Source organism: Lycorma delicatula, chromosome 3 (assembly GCF_047948215.1).
Source record: "Lycorma delicatula isolate Av1 chromosome 3, ASM4794821v1, whole genome shotgun sequence".
NCBI lineage: Eukaryota > Metazoa > Arthropoda > Insecta > Hemiptera > Fulgoridae > Lycorma > Lycorma delicatula.
Window position 1 is genome coordinate 47,131,283 of NC_134457.1, and position 15,174 is coordinate 47,146,456.

General features: G+C 36.0%; 1 protein-coding gene across 2 annotated transcripts in view; it reads right to left on the reverse strand.

The window, feature by feature from the left end:
- Positions 1-7,445: 7,445 nt before the first annotated feature.
- The window catches only part of LOC142321565 (angiogenic factor with G patch and FHA domains 1), a 164,218-nt gene continuing 156,489 nt past the window's right edge, over positions 7,446-15,174 (reverse strand). For both annotated transcript variants that reach the window (XM_075359754.1, XM_075359750.1), the window contains exon 10: positions 7,446-7,749. The gene's annotated coding sequence lies outside the window, so the exon portion shown is untranslated. The remainder of the gene's footprint in view (positions 7,750-15,174) is intronic.

A 15,174-nucleotide genomic window follows, 5' to 3' on the forward strand; every position in this document is an offset into this window, starting at 1 on the left:
AAACAAAATATTTTATCTGAAAAAACTCTCCCTGATGGACAGTATATATGCAAAAGAACATAGATTGTTAATAATCATTAGCTTACTTCTATGAAATGCGGGACGTTTAAAAATGTATCACAAAGTTCTCCCGGGACTTTCATAACCTAATTTACTCGCAAAAATAATGGAAAAAGGTCCAATGAAAGGTCTGGTGACACTAGCACGTTCTTAAGTCGGAAGAATGCTGATCAGGCCCTCTCAATTCTGCATTTTATTTCCAGACTGTGATCCACCGTTCATCAATATTACTAGAAAAGTATACATACTTTTTCATCCTTTAACTCTGTACAATGATTCCACTCACCCGATCCTTAATGACGACCACATACTTAGTCTTCTTGGTGTTCAGACTTAAGCCGTACCTCTCACATGCCATTACAACTCATTTGTATATCTTCTTGAGTCTCCGCAAATAATATAGTACCATCAGCATACCGAAGGTTGTTAACTGGAATACCATTGACTTTCATACCTTCCTGCCGATCTATCAAAGCTTCTTTGAATATCTATTCAGAATAGATATTAAAAATTAACGGGTACGGAATACAACCCTGTCTCACTTCTCTTCTTGAATCCATACCCCAGTTAGAAGTAACCATTTTGATGCCAGTAAAGATTAGCTGCAATGCATTGATAATTTTTTGTCAATTTCTGAGGGTTTAGAATCTGAACATATGGTCACTCCTAATTTTGTCAAACGCTTTCTCAAGATCAATGAATAGTAAGCGACGTTTATGTCTTTGCATATTTGTACAAGGACCTGCAGGCCAAGTACAACTTGCCTCGTTCCCAGTCCTTTTTCGACAACCAAACTGCGTTTCTCTTACTTAAGTATTCAACCTTCAATATTTGTACTTTTTCGTGGATGATACGCAAGAATGATTTAAGCACATTACCTTAAACTTATTGTGCGAAAATCTGAGCATTTTTCGGCGTTACCGTTCTTTGATAAAGGTTGATTTTACCCAACTTTTAGGAATTATTCCACTGCCATTTACTGCATTGAACAGTCTAACTAAATATTTAACACCGGCCCCTTTCATTTACTTGACTTGGAATCTCATCACAGCCTACAGCTTTACCATTTTTAGCCCTCCGCATTGCATTCAACAACTCCTGCTCAATAACGCATGGCCCTGTTATAGCCTCTTGCATTTTATGTTGGGATGCCCGTTCATCCTCAAAAGCTACATAATATATTCTTCTCGTGCTCCCAAAATGTTTCTGTATCCATAATAAATATTCCATTCTTATTGAAAAATTATCCGGGATTCTTCTGCTTCCTCCAGCAACCTCTTTCACTTTTTTGTGCACATGAATTCCCACCATACTATAATTTCTTCATACTGTTCGTGTGCCAGTCTGCCTTTTGCAGATCTAATTAATTTTCTTATTCTCTTATCCAAAGATTTATATTGAGCTTCATTTTTATTTATTTTTTAAGGTTCTCCTCTCCATAAGCTGCATAATTTCCACAGTCACCCACTTCTTCTTCTTAACTGGTTTTCTTGTCTTACGTGAGACCATAATGTATTTTGAATAACCGTTTTTGACTGAATTCCAACGTCTTTCACATCTTCATCTTCCCGGACAGACCCTTCTTCACTTGTTTTTCAACTCTCTCAACCACCACCTGTTTAATGTATTTTAAAACCATTTCTTTCAGCATTTAAAAATTTAGTCTAGGCTGCTCCCTTTCAGCTTTTTAACTTTCATTAGTCGCAAACATCCGAAGATGTTTTTTTTAATCTTTTGATTTCTGCCATCAGAAAATTACGTACGATCAGAGGGTATACCGGCGCCAGGGTACCTCTTAACGCACTTATATATTCACCCATATTTTTACTTGCCTCTTTCCTCCTGCAAAAACAACTCTATTCAAGGCACCTCCCCGCGTAAGACAAGGGTGAATAGAAACTCTGGATAATTTCACATTTTTAACGGTTTTTCGTGGCCTTCTGCACCCCAATGACGTTGATCACCTTCTGTGGTTCCTTCGCCTTTTGGGACAACTTCTCACCTCAAGGACAATAACTTTCCCTGACCCTTACCCGCTCATCTGTTCCTCACGAGGCACTTAGTAGGGCAGATACTTCTTATCTCGGGAGTCACTCGGCCAGGCTATCTGCAATGTCTAACATTGGGCAATGGGGTCGCCACATCCCTACGCCATTAGGTTATCAATACGCCACAGGGTATATTTTAATATTAATGGCTTAATTATGTAAAATTTTGAGTACAACTGCAAAAAATATTTTACAAATTTCAAAATAATATGTCCGATTTGAACCGCTGATCAAGTAATGTATTATCAAAATTATACCTTACTTGGAATATAATTGCTAAAAAAAAATCATAATTTTTATTAAAAAGGTTCGGGTTCCTATTTAACCCAGTTGCTCGACAAAAACCACACATAAAATTTTTAAAAATAGCCATAACTTAAACACAAATAAAGCGCTAGAGATTATAAAAAAATTCTACATCAGAACCCATGGGATATCGTTTTTTAAAAACGTACCCATGTTGTCTACATTAATTCTAGGTACATTTGGATTTTCAATCTTGCAGATTAGTATTTAAAAAAACATTATACTTTACGTACTGGCCCCATTCAGACCCCTTGTTTTCTGAGGCTTAAAAATGTATTTATTCAAGTAATTATTTACTTACTGAAATTAATTTTTTTTTACCAACGGGTTTTCGATGCGAGGCAAGACTGTATAGAAATAATTTTGAATATACGCCTCCCTAAATCCGATCGATCCAAGTTTTTGGAATTTTAAAGAACTTAATGTGTAGTTTCTTATGTGTAGAACTTATTGTAGTTTCTTATCTTTCTGCAAACCCTAAAAAAAAACCAAAATGCCCCTTTTTGATTTCGTCTAAAATTTAATGCTATCACTACACAAGATATACATAGAAATACGAGTATTTAAAAAAAATTATCTTGAGTCACTGTGGAGATGTTATTTAAAATATACGCCAACACACATACGTACATATATTTTCCGAAGATTTATATAATTCTTGTGTTTTTGGATTAAGAAGGTCTTGAAACGGGGGTTTAGCAAATACAAATACCCAAAACTTTGGTCAATCGGTATACTTTCCGTTTAAAGCTATGTCCTGCAGGAGCAATACAGGTATAGCTGCGAAAGTGAAAATAACGGACAGCAATAAAACGTGTTATTCTAACATATTGTGCAATTTTTTTAACACTTTGCCGAATAAAAGTTTGATTAATCGCTTTTTAAAACCTCCACATCCTTTTTAGAAAATACCTACAAACTACGTCCAACACGCGTCTCAATAATTTTATTTCCATTTCAAATTGTTATAATGTTTCGTGTTGCACTAACGATTATTGCAATACGCCTTTGCAAATTTCAGAACGCAGTTTCTTTTATAAAAAACTACTATGGACATTTTAAAATCATTTAATCAAACCGGTAGTCGGCAGCAAGACAAATAAGGGTTAAATGAACATGTTAAAATAATATGTTTATTGGCGGCAACGTTTTTGGTATAACTGTATCAATTTTAATTTTCCAAAAATTTACTCAAAAATCGTGTTTTTTTTTGTTTTCTTATAAAGTGAAATAAAATAAGAATATTATACAGAAATCGACAAGCACGTATAGTTTCACACATTTTACGCAGACATTATAGATGATTCAAAAAATATATATATTAAATGGAATACAGAAATGAGTAATAGTATATTTAAATTTTTTAAATACATGTGGAAAAATCCAACCGAACTTAAACCGTAAAGAAAGATCCCCGCATCATCTCGCAGGTAGTAAGGAATGAATTATATAAAATATCACTGAAATTTGTACTCTGATGGTAAGTCGATTTTAACTGATTCTTGGAAAATTTATTTCTTAATAAAATTGTATTATAGAATTTATGAAATTATTTTATTTTATTATACGCTCCTATGCTGGCTTCCATGGTGAATGGTAGCGTCTCTGCCTTCAATTCAGAAAGTTCTAGGTTAGAAACCAATCAGGATTTAACATTTTTTTACACAAGTTAATTTCTCACAAAAAAAAGTTGAGATATTAATAACAAGCAATAGAGATCGTTAGTTATCGGGAAAACTTATAAATAATTAAATAAATCAACTGTCAATTTCAGTAAATAAGTTCATAATTATCTCTTCATGCCTTATCATTATTGTCGTTCTCGCATAGAATAAAATGCAGACGATGATATTAGAATAAAAATTACATTTTTATTTTTTTATTTTTATTTAATGAAAATTATTCTTGATAAATACATTGAAAGAGAAAAAATAAATAAATTACATTTGGATATGAGCCAGATAACACTACAAAAGAGGCGCGGTCAATTACAAAACTAGAATGCAAACTGTTGCTTGTCATTTTAATTTTTCTTCATTTCAGCTCATGATCGTTGTTAATGTAGGATTTTCTACATTAATTTTCATTACTTTTTCAATCAATATGTAAAATGGGGAATGTTCTTAAGGATAATCGTAACATTTATCCGTACAGCTTACACTTGTTTAATAGAAAAATAACTTGAGCGATTCTCTTGACTTAACTGACTCTCTAACAAAGACGAAATTTCAATTTTAAAATCATTATTAAAAAAAAGATATGAAGAAATGTTAAAAAATCTTTTCTCAGTAGATGTTTATAAACTTTTCTGTTTCCAGTTATTCATTACGGTTATATTTTTCTATCTGAGATTGTTTGATTCTTTTTTTTGTGAAAAAATCCATTTTCCTGAGCTGTCTTACAAAAATGTTCATTACAGCAGATTTAAACTTATAATACCGACTGTTTTTTCTAACTCATGCTGTATATTAAGCATTTATTTCAAACACAGTTCAATTAATCGACAAGCAGAGTGGAGATGAATTATTGAACCGAGAACGGGTTTCCTGATGCGTACATTACCCCCTCCACTATGTTATTACCGGTACCAATACTGTTTCAGACACCCAAAGCAGAAGAACTACTGTGCATCTGTATTTATCTTTCTAAACTTCGACGAGTAATACAAATATCAATGTAAACTTCAGCAACCTTTCTTTTAAAAACATAATTTTTTTTTTTGCTTGTAATTTCGCCACATAAGCTTGAAGCTTGTACGTGGGATATGAAAATTGAATTTTGTAGCGTATGAAAAATCCCATGCCTTACTGGGATTCGAACCCGGGACTTTCGGATGAAAGGCCAAGTTAAACACATCAAATAATGTTATAGTAAATATATCATTATTTTTACTACAACATTATAACTGCCGATCTCCGTAGAGGAGTGGTAGCATCAAGGGCCTTTCATCTGGGGGTCTGAAGTTCGATCCCGGTCAGGTATGGCATTTTTCATATGCAACAAAATTTCATTTCCCTATGTAAGCTTTTCAAAGCTTCTGTGGTAAATTAATTTATCAAGAAACAGAGAAACACAAGAAAACAGATATATACTGTATGTTATGTACTAGGGTCTCCCCCGTCATGGCTTCGCGCGCGATTTCAATGCGGCTTCCCGCAATTTTTTTTTAATACAAAACTTATTTATTTCACATATAAAATGCTAGGCACCGGCTTCGCGTCTTCGCCCGTGTTATATGATTACTTGCGTTTCCAGTCGCGGTTAGGGGATATTTAGCCCGTCGTAGTTCACTTCGTTCGCCCTTCCCGTTTAGCCAGAGAGCTCTGCCCCCCGCTGTGTTCATTAAACTCATGCTGGTGAGAATAATAATGATAAATAAAAATCAAAATCCGTTCAATTTATAAAAAAAAATCAGTGAATTGTAATCTCATCAGAGCAACAGTTTGGTCAATACAGGCCCGAAACTATGAGTGATCTAAGAATATGGGTTTCAAAATAGTCAGCTCCCGTCTTAAAAATATTAGTTATAACTGGTTACCCGTACTTGGTACGGGTAAAAATGTATTTTTAGATTTTCATGAGGTCTTCAAGACATCTTCTTGGTATCAGGCATCTTCGCTTTTGGCGACCAGTGCTATACTAAAAAACCAAATCATGTGACCCACGCTTCTCGGTCCTTAACATCGTAATATTTTGTGAACAAAATGTTTAATAGTATTGAATGCCTCGTCCGACTTAAGCATTATTTTGATAATAATAGGGCCCAGTAATTCTATACAACTGCTGTCTTTTCCATCTGGAACAGTAGAACATAACATGTGCTGGTGAATCCACCAGTAGGCAATAGGGACACCTGTCGTTTTCTACAAGTCTCCTCCGATGCAAGTATGTCTTGAAACAGCCATGGCTCGTAAGGAACTGCAACAGCCAAAAGCTCAGCTCTCCAGTCTTCCTTTCGAACCACGGCTTGATTTCCCTTATTAAATCGAAACTCCACTTTCCCTTGTCCCATCTATATATCAATAGAATGCTGGCCGAATGGCCAGCATTCTATTGATATATAGATGGGACTGGTATTACACAAATGACTGTTTGGCACGTATTACATAAATAACTGCACTTGAAAAACCGTACAAACTAACCACAGTTCAACACATTACAGATAATAAAGTTGCTTGGCTGCAGTTTTGCGTGGAAATGATAGATGGAATTGTAGACAACGATACATTTTTTGTGATGAGTCAACAATTCACATTAGCGACAAGGTGAACACCCATTGCTGCCAAATATCGAATAGTGAAAACCCTCATGAAACTTTGCAGCACACATGTGATAACCCCATGGTCAATGTTTTTGACTTTAGGACTATCACCTTATATGATTGCTTAGGGCAAACAAAGACTGTATGACCCATTCTTCCAGGAGGCAACTGTAAATGCTATCACTTATTTGGACATGTTTCAAAATTTTCTAACTCCTTAATCAGATGATGATGATGACCAAGGTGAATGCCAAAGATGGGGCACCACCTCACTACTGCCTAGAAGTCCAAGATTTTCTTGATACTTGATTCCCAGGTCAGTTTACTGGTTGTGAAGGTCCAACTGCATGGCCACCTTACTCCCCAAATCTAGCCCTGCTAGATTTTTTTTGTGGGGCTTATTAAAGATTGGGTTTACCTTTACTTGCTAATCTTGTTGGAACCAAGACTTTAAATAATGCCGGAACTGCAGAGATAACACCCAAATTGCTGGCTACAGTCTGGAATGAAATTGACTTCAAGTGAGATGTATGTCGTATTACAAATGAAAGCCATATTGAACCAAAGTGAATGTTGGGTGACAAAGTTGATGTGTGTTTCTATGAAATGAGACCTCATCATAGATGAGGTCTCATTTCATAGAAAGTTACCTCAACAAATTTTTATATGCTTATAAAGTTGTGAAGTCCTTTTTGAATCATAGAGTAGAATAAGGATTACTTTCAAACCTGTAATAAGAGTAAGAAACAGATTGAGTAAATGGAAAAAAATAGATTAATAAATTATATTTATTAAAAGACATCAATAAAATAATAATAACAATTAAAAATATTGATTAGGATCATTAAAAATAAAACTGTGTTTAATATAATGATAACAAATGTCATTTCATGCCTAAATAATGTTTCTTTTTTTAAAAAAAAAAATTTTTTTAATAAATTATTAAAGTTACTTTAATAATATCAGTGATACAACTAAATAAATAATTATACTATACTGAATTTTCAGTGTTATCAAATGAAATCTGCACTTTCGTTATAGACTCAAAACTGGAGGAAACTGCATTATGCACTCCTGAAACCAAAACCAATAAAAAAAAAAAATCAATTATATAATGGCTAACTGAGAATACTTTTACTAATAAAATAATACATAATAATTCACAAGATTTTTTTTTTAGAATTTCTTTTGTTATGAAATTTTTTTAAATCTATTATTATATTCTATATAATGGTGGTTAAGTAAGCATACAGTTGTAGGCCACCTGACAAAAACTATATACGATTCTTAAAAATAACTGACATCCTGTGTTACAGGAAGAAAGGTGTGGTCATTCACAGTTTCCTTCTCTGCTGTCCACATATACTGTTGAACAACAGCATGTGGTGGGATCGGTCACATCCAATAACACATGTGAGACTCCCATAAAAATACAGGTGATATTTAATAATAAAATTATCATCCCCTTTTTTCCTTACAGGAACTGAGTATATAATGAACATCATTTCTCCAAAGAAACCAACTCTTTGACTGGTCTCTTATATCTCAAGTGGTTTCATGTATCAGCCATAAGAAAATTTTAAAAAGATGTACAATGAAAGAAATTAGATTGTAAACAAGAAACTACGCACTTTCTCTAATTTGCAAGAGATATCCTTTAATAATTTTATAAAAAAAGGTTCAATTCCCTTCAGGTATCAATTTTCATTTATTATGTAAGAAGATAAAATTAAAAAAAATATATATCCTTTAAGTCTCTTCCTTTGAAATTCACTATTAAAATAGGTACAAGTATGTAATTTTTCAGTTCTAAAACAAAACTTAATTGATAAAATGAAAATAAGAATGTATGTGGTCTTGGAGAAGAAAGCTGTGACAGTGTGACAATATGCTAGCAAAACCTAGATCATATCATGGCAACAAAGGTAGTAAAAGTAGTTTAAAGTCAAGATATAATATGATGAATACAAACCAAATTATTTCAACCGGTTCAAAGCTATTTCAAACAAAAAAAATGTTTGAATTGCATTTTCCATCATTAAAATTAATAAAATTATCTTTAACGTGAATATAAAGTACTGATAAAGTTTCCATTAATTATAGCTCTATTACCTGCTAAACCTGCCAATAAATTTCAATCTGCCATAATAAAATTCTAATACTCAACATTACATACATATCATGAGTTACATATTTTATCCAGTTTCATAAATAATCACAGCTAACATTGATAGTGAATATTTTGATTTATCAATCAACTGATTTGAAAATATAAAAATAAAATCTTATGTATTTTAATGTATTTCAATGAATAAATGAATGATTAATATTACATCACACATAAAAATCAATATTTTACACTATTATGTCTGAATCATTAGCAGCCTAACAAATATTAATCTCCGTTATTACTTCTTACTATTTTGTAAATAAATCTTTAAAAAAAAAAAATAAAAAACTGACAGGGTTATGTAACTCTTACTACTCAGGGCTTTGCCTCAACAGATTACTATTTAGGAGTAAAATTAAATAGAACAATCACGTTTGATCAAAATATTTTTCTTCCTTTTGTCTACAATCCTGAGCAATCTACTGTAATAAAATAAAGCAAATGACCAGACACTATTTTCAAACAATACATTAAAGAATGTTTAGATACATATACAGTGACAGTGATACACACCTGATAACAGCCTCCTCTTAATACCGGACACTTTTAGATTCCCTGTCAGTTTTATAGTGGTATTAATGCATAAAATACTTCTCAATAACAAACTTTCTAAATAACGAATACAATGAACTTACCAATAAAAACTGTACAATCAGTTCTAAAAAATGAACAGCAGGAATAAAAATTGTAATTTTCCTTGTTTTATTTAATTATCAGTGCATCTAATTTGTTTATCAGTTGTGAATCGCAACACTTCTCACCTAGACGTTGATGTTATGATTTCATCAATAATTCATCATCGAGCAAGATTCGTCATCGGTTGCTGTGCAGGTGAATACTGTACATTGAACACATGTAATATTTTTGTTACGGTATAGTACTGTATTTTTTCTTGTAGTACTTTTTCTATATGTACGTTTACTGCACGTTCAGATATGTGTATTTTATAAAACTTGTTACTGCACTAAAAATATCTCAAAATTGTAAACGCTTGACAAAAGAAAAAGTAGCAGTTATAATGTTTTGATGTCAGAGAAACTCACTCTGATAAGCGATATCTTAAAAAGCAAATTTGATATCTTAAAGTCATGGACTAAAATGACAATCGGTTAAGCAAAGATGCATTTCCCTAAAACAACAGGCATAGTGGCTGACAATTTGAGTTGAGTGGTTTTGTAGGGCTCGTGCTAATAACATTCTGGTCTCTGGACCTTTGGTGTGTAAGAGAACCCAAGAAATTGCCAAAGAACTTGGTTATGATGAGTTTAAAGCATCAGGTGGTTGGTTAGATAAATTCCGAATTAGACAACGTTTCATATAAAAATGTTTGTGATGATGCTGGTCCTGTAAATGAGAATTTGGTGTCTGAGTAGAAGGAAATTCTTTACTATCAGTTAATTTTATTCTTTTATTTTATTGGCCGATTACAGCAATACAGTATTTTCATTTTTTTATTCAAATATTAACTTAAGAGGAGTGTTTTATTTTCAGAAAAACAATAAAAAAATCTTGAATTTACAGTCATATTAATTAGAAACTAATTTTTTTTTTTACTTTACACTATATGAAATAAACGCACAATACTGTTCTATTCATTTTCTGTACAATAACCAAACATAATACTGTATTCACAATTTTCTGAATAGCAGACACCTCTAAATATTGGACAGATTGTTGTTCTTGAGTTGTGTTCAATATTGGGAAGTTTTACTGAATTTATAACTTATCAGGGGGAATGAAGAAAGGATAATGGGATTTTTCAATCAATATCTCGTTGAATAATTGTTCTTATATCACTGGATAGAATATAAATAAAGACTAAAAATAATTCTAATACTTCATTTTTTCAAAAATGTATAACAGCAAACCTAGACACTAATTTAAATTTTTGTAAAAATTATAACTAAATGTAAATAAAAACATAGATTAGTTTTTTAAAATACTAGAAAGGAACTTCAATAAAGACTGGAGATACAGAATGACAGTAAATAAACATTCATTTGAATCTGACATTATACAGATCACATTAATCGGATATGCTTCTCCAGAGAAAAAAATATCCCAGCATTTGTGAATCAAAATCCAATGAATTTGATCTACACCAGTATTGCAAACTACAAATTAATTACTTAGGTAGATGTGGTTAAAATACATATTAATAAATAAATAAATAAATTTTATATTCTGATTTGATCGGTACATAATAATAAATAAATCATATCAGGAAAGGATAAATTACAATCCAGAAGATAATAATGAAAATAAATTACTGAGAAAATCTTTTTAAATGATTCAGTAATTTATTAGGAATGGCAGTAGAAGCACAATAAGACTCCTTTCTCATATGTTGTTTTAACGGAAATAGCTGTTATCGAATTTGATGAGTTGAATATTATCTTTTAGGAATACTTTAATTTTTGAGCTAGGGCAACATATTTGTTGATTTGAATCTGTTAATTCAAAGGAGGTTCAGCAAACTTAATACTATATTAATTAACTTTTATCTTTTAAAAAGAAATATTGAAACTGGATCTAAAAAATTAAAAATATGTCACAAAAAAATTAAATTAATATATAACTCTAATTTCAAACAAGAAAATAATCATTTGAAATGGATCATAAAGAATTTTAAATTCCTTATCTGCACCTGGAAATACACACACACACACACACACACACACACACACACACACACACACACACACACACACACACACACACACACACACACATACACCACACACCACACACCACACACCACACACAGCAGTAGCAGTAGCAGAGGAGAAACTGCTAACAGGCGCGTCTCCACGTGTGGATTGGAGAAGCCCTCCCTGCCCCTTAGGGGGCATAGGGTTGGGGTGAAATAAAATAGCTCCCGTGTACAAAACTCCCCAACAATGTGTTGGTCATAACATCTGACCTGCCAAGAAAAAGATTGTTCGCTGTTATAACACACTGGGAGTGTTCGTGACTGTGTCGATGTCTGTTGTCGATGCAAGTTTATGACTGATGTGAGCTTGCTCTGCCGACGTGTAAGTTATAGCAGTAGATCTGGAGCCAGCCACTTCGGGCCTTGATCCGGAAGTACGCAGTGAGTGCTAGAGATCGGAATCTTCACCGCACCGAGTGAGTCCAGTCCGTCCGTGAATTCCGGGACTGGCTAAGTGTCGAATGGGCCTCAGGGAACTGGGGTAGGAGTATTATCTCCGAGGGTACACCCGTTCCTAGTTATGACAACCCGCTCCTCTCCGTACGATGCGCTGGTAAAACTAAAGTATGCAGAATTTCGAAAACAGACAAAAATTAGATGATGCTGGTTTGCACAGCAAAGTAGACCCCATGGCTTTGCTGTCAGGAAATGTTACAGGGAGTACAACAACCGTGTCAATGGAAGTGGAAGGAGAGTCGGGTGACGCTCATTCAGTGGGTGAGAAACCCATCGCACCCGCCGTTATTCCAAGAGGGAGAATCAATTCACTACCGATCGTCACTGGCCAACAGTCGCCGATGGAGCGGCTCGGTGGCAAAATCGAGAAGCTTGTTGATTTCATTGAAGACAAGAAGAACGTGCATCATGAAATCAGAAAACTGGTTAAGTCCATTGCTACGGCATATAAGTTAGCCAGCAAAGCACCGCAGATGATGGTTTCAACTACCCAAACATCTCCGCGTGCCACGCCAGAGCAAAAATGCCAAAGCAGTGACGTGACCCAGTTGACAAAGATAACCGGAGCCGAAGCTAATGGAGGATTAGTTTCGGAAGACAACGGAAAGAGTCTTACTACGTCTGGGAAGAGAAAAGAAAGAACTTCTCCAGACACCGATAATAAAGTCAAGAAAAGGAAGGACTTAAAACCCAGCCCGCTGCAGAAAACGACAGTCCAGAACACCGAAAAGAAACGAGAAAATGCTTGGCAGGCAGTCTTGTCTAAAAAGGAAAAGAGGAAGCAAGCCAAAGAGCGGTTACCAAAAGAACCGGCGCACAAATCTCGGCCGGAGCCTAAGCGGAAAAAACCGCGAAAATTCACCAGGCCAGACGCCTTGATTATCCGACCTGTTGAGAAGGCGAAATATGCTGAGATACTGCGTCGGATTAAAAATGACGTTCCACAGGAGCAGGCCCGGGACGTAGTTGACAAGGTCCAAAAGACGAATGATGGAAACATGCTCATTACGCTCTCCAGGAAGAGCACAGACAAAGGACAAGCTCTAATGAAGACAATAAAGAGCATCCTGAAAGAAGAAGCCGACGTCATCTGTAAAGGTCCAGAGGAACAGCTCGAAATCCGGGACATTGACGACGAAATAACCAAGAACGATGTCCAGAAGGCCTTACAAGAGGCAGCTGGCGATGACTACGAAATACCTGGAGAGGTCATTAAAATTCGTCCGGCCTACAGAGGCACACAAACCGCTTTGGTACGATTACCAGCAGCAACAGCGCAGAAGATACTCGGAGAGAGAAAGGCAAGATACGAATTGGCTGGGTGAATTGCCGTATCAGAACAGTGAAGACTCCACTACGATGCTATAAGTGCTGGCACTTTGGACACACTACTGTTCAATGTAAAAGCGAGGTCAACCGATCTGGGCTTTGCATCAAATGTGGGCAAACAGGTCATCAAGCTGCTCAATGCCCAAATAAGGTGAAATGTGTTTTATGTGCGGAAAAACCTGGTTCTCAGGATACTGCTCACCGGTCTGGCGCTGGTCGGTGCCCGGTCTTCCAGGAAGCACTCCAGAAGCTGACAAATAAACGAACATGAAGATACTGCAGCTCAACATTAATCACTGTGAAGCTGCGCATGATTTGCTCATGCAGACAGTACGAGAATTGAAGGTTGATCTTGTGTTTCTATCGGAGCCATATAAACATCTCACCGGGCAACCATGGGAGACAGACATCACCGCTAAAGCTGTCATTTGGTCCTGTGGTAAACTCTCCTTCCAGAATGTAGACAACAATGGCAGCGCCGGCTTCGTAGCAGCATCAATAGATGGCATCCGCTTCTACAGCTGCTACGCACCACCTAGCCTCTCCATTGCTGAATTTACTGACTTCTTGGATCGCCTGACCGAAGACGCGAAGCAACATCATCCAGTGGCGATAGCCGGGGACTTCAACGCCTGGGCAGTCGACTGGGGTAGTAGGCAGACTAATGCACGAGGAAGAGAACTACTAGAAGCTTTTTCTACACTTGATGTAGTCTTGCTCAACAGTGGTGACAGGCCGACCGACACCAAAGGTGACGCAAGCTCGATTGTAGACCTCACTTTTGTCAGTGCCAGCCTTGCTAAAGGTAACTCCAACTGGAAGGTACTAGACATCTACACTGCCAGTGACCATCATGCTATACTCTGGGAAACGTCTAACGACCAGAAACTCAGAGGACCTAACAAGCCATCTAACATCGTTGGTTGGAAGGTGAAATCCCTAGACCCAGAAGTATTGATAACAGCCCTCGATAGTGATCCGATAGAGACTGGATGTGCAGAAGAACATACTAAGGCCCTGATGATGCGAGTAACACAAGCTTGTGATGCCAGTATGCCTCGCAAACGTGTTATCAATTCAAGACCTGCGGTACACTGGTGGAACGATCACATCAGCAACCTTCGTAAAGAGTGTCATAGAAAAAGAAGATTATCTCAGCGTGGCTATCAACGACCCAACTCTGCAGTGCTGATTGCAGAGTATAAAAAAGCTCGTCGTGAACTCAATAAGGCCATAAAAGAGAGCAAAGGAAGATGCTGGAAAGAGCTCATATACGAGGTGGACAAAGACGTGTGGGGCAGGCCTTATAAAGTGGTCATGACCCACCTGAAGAAACAACAAATGCCGTCACCTACGTGTCCTCAGCTCCTTCAGAAAATCGTGACTGCGCTGTTTCCACAGCAACACAGTCTCGATTATCAGTTAACGCCAGGCGAACTAGACGACATTCCACCTGTCACTGAAGAAGAGTTGCTGGAGGCCTGTAATCGTGTAGGAAATAATAAAGCGCCGGGATTGGACGGAATCCCGAATATAGCCTTGAAAACCATCATAAAGGCAGCACTAGCATTATTTCTAGACGCGTACAACGCATGCCTTAAGGAGGGGACTTTTCCTCGTAAGTGGAAACAGCAACGGTTAGTACTGTTACCTAAAGGGAAGAAACCGCCAGAAGAACCGTCATCTTACAGACCACTCTGCATGCTAGATACGGCGGGTAAGATATTTGAGCGTATCCATCCATCAGCGAATAGATGCAGTAGTTGACCCACTCCTGGCAGACAACCAGTATGGATTCCGGAAAGGACGATCAACCCTGGACGCGATCAAC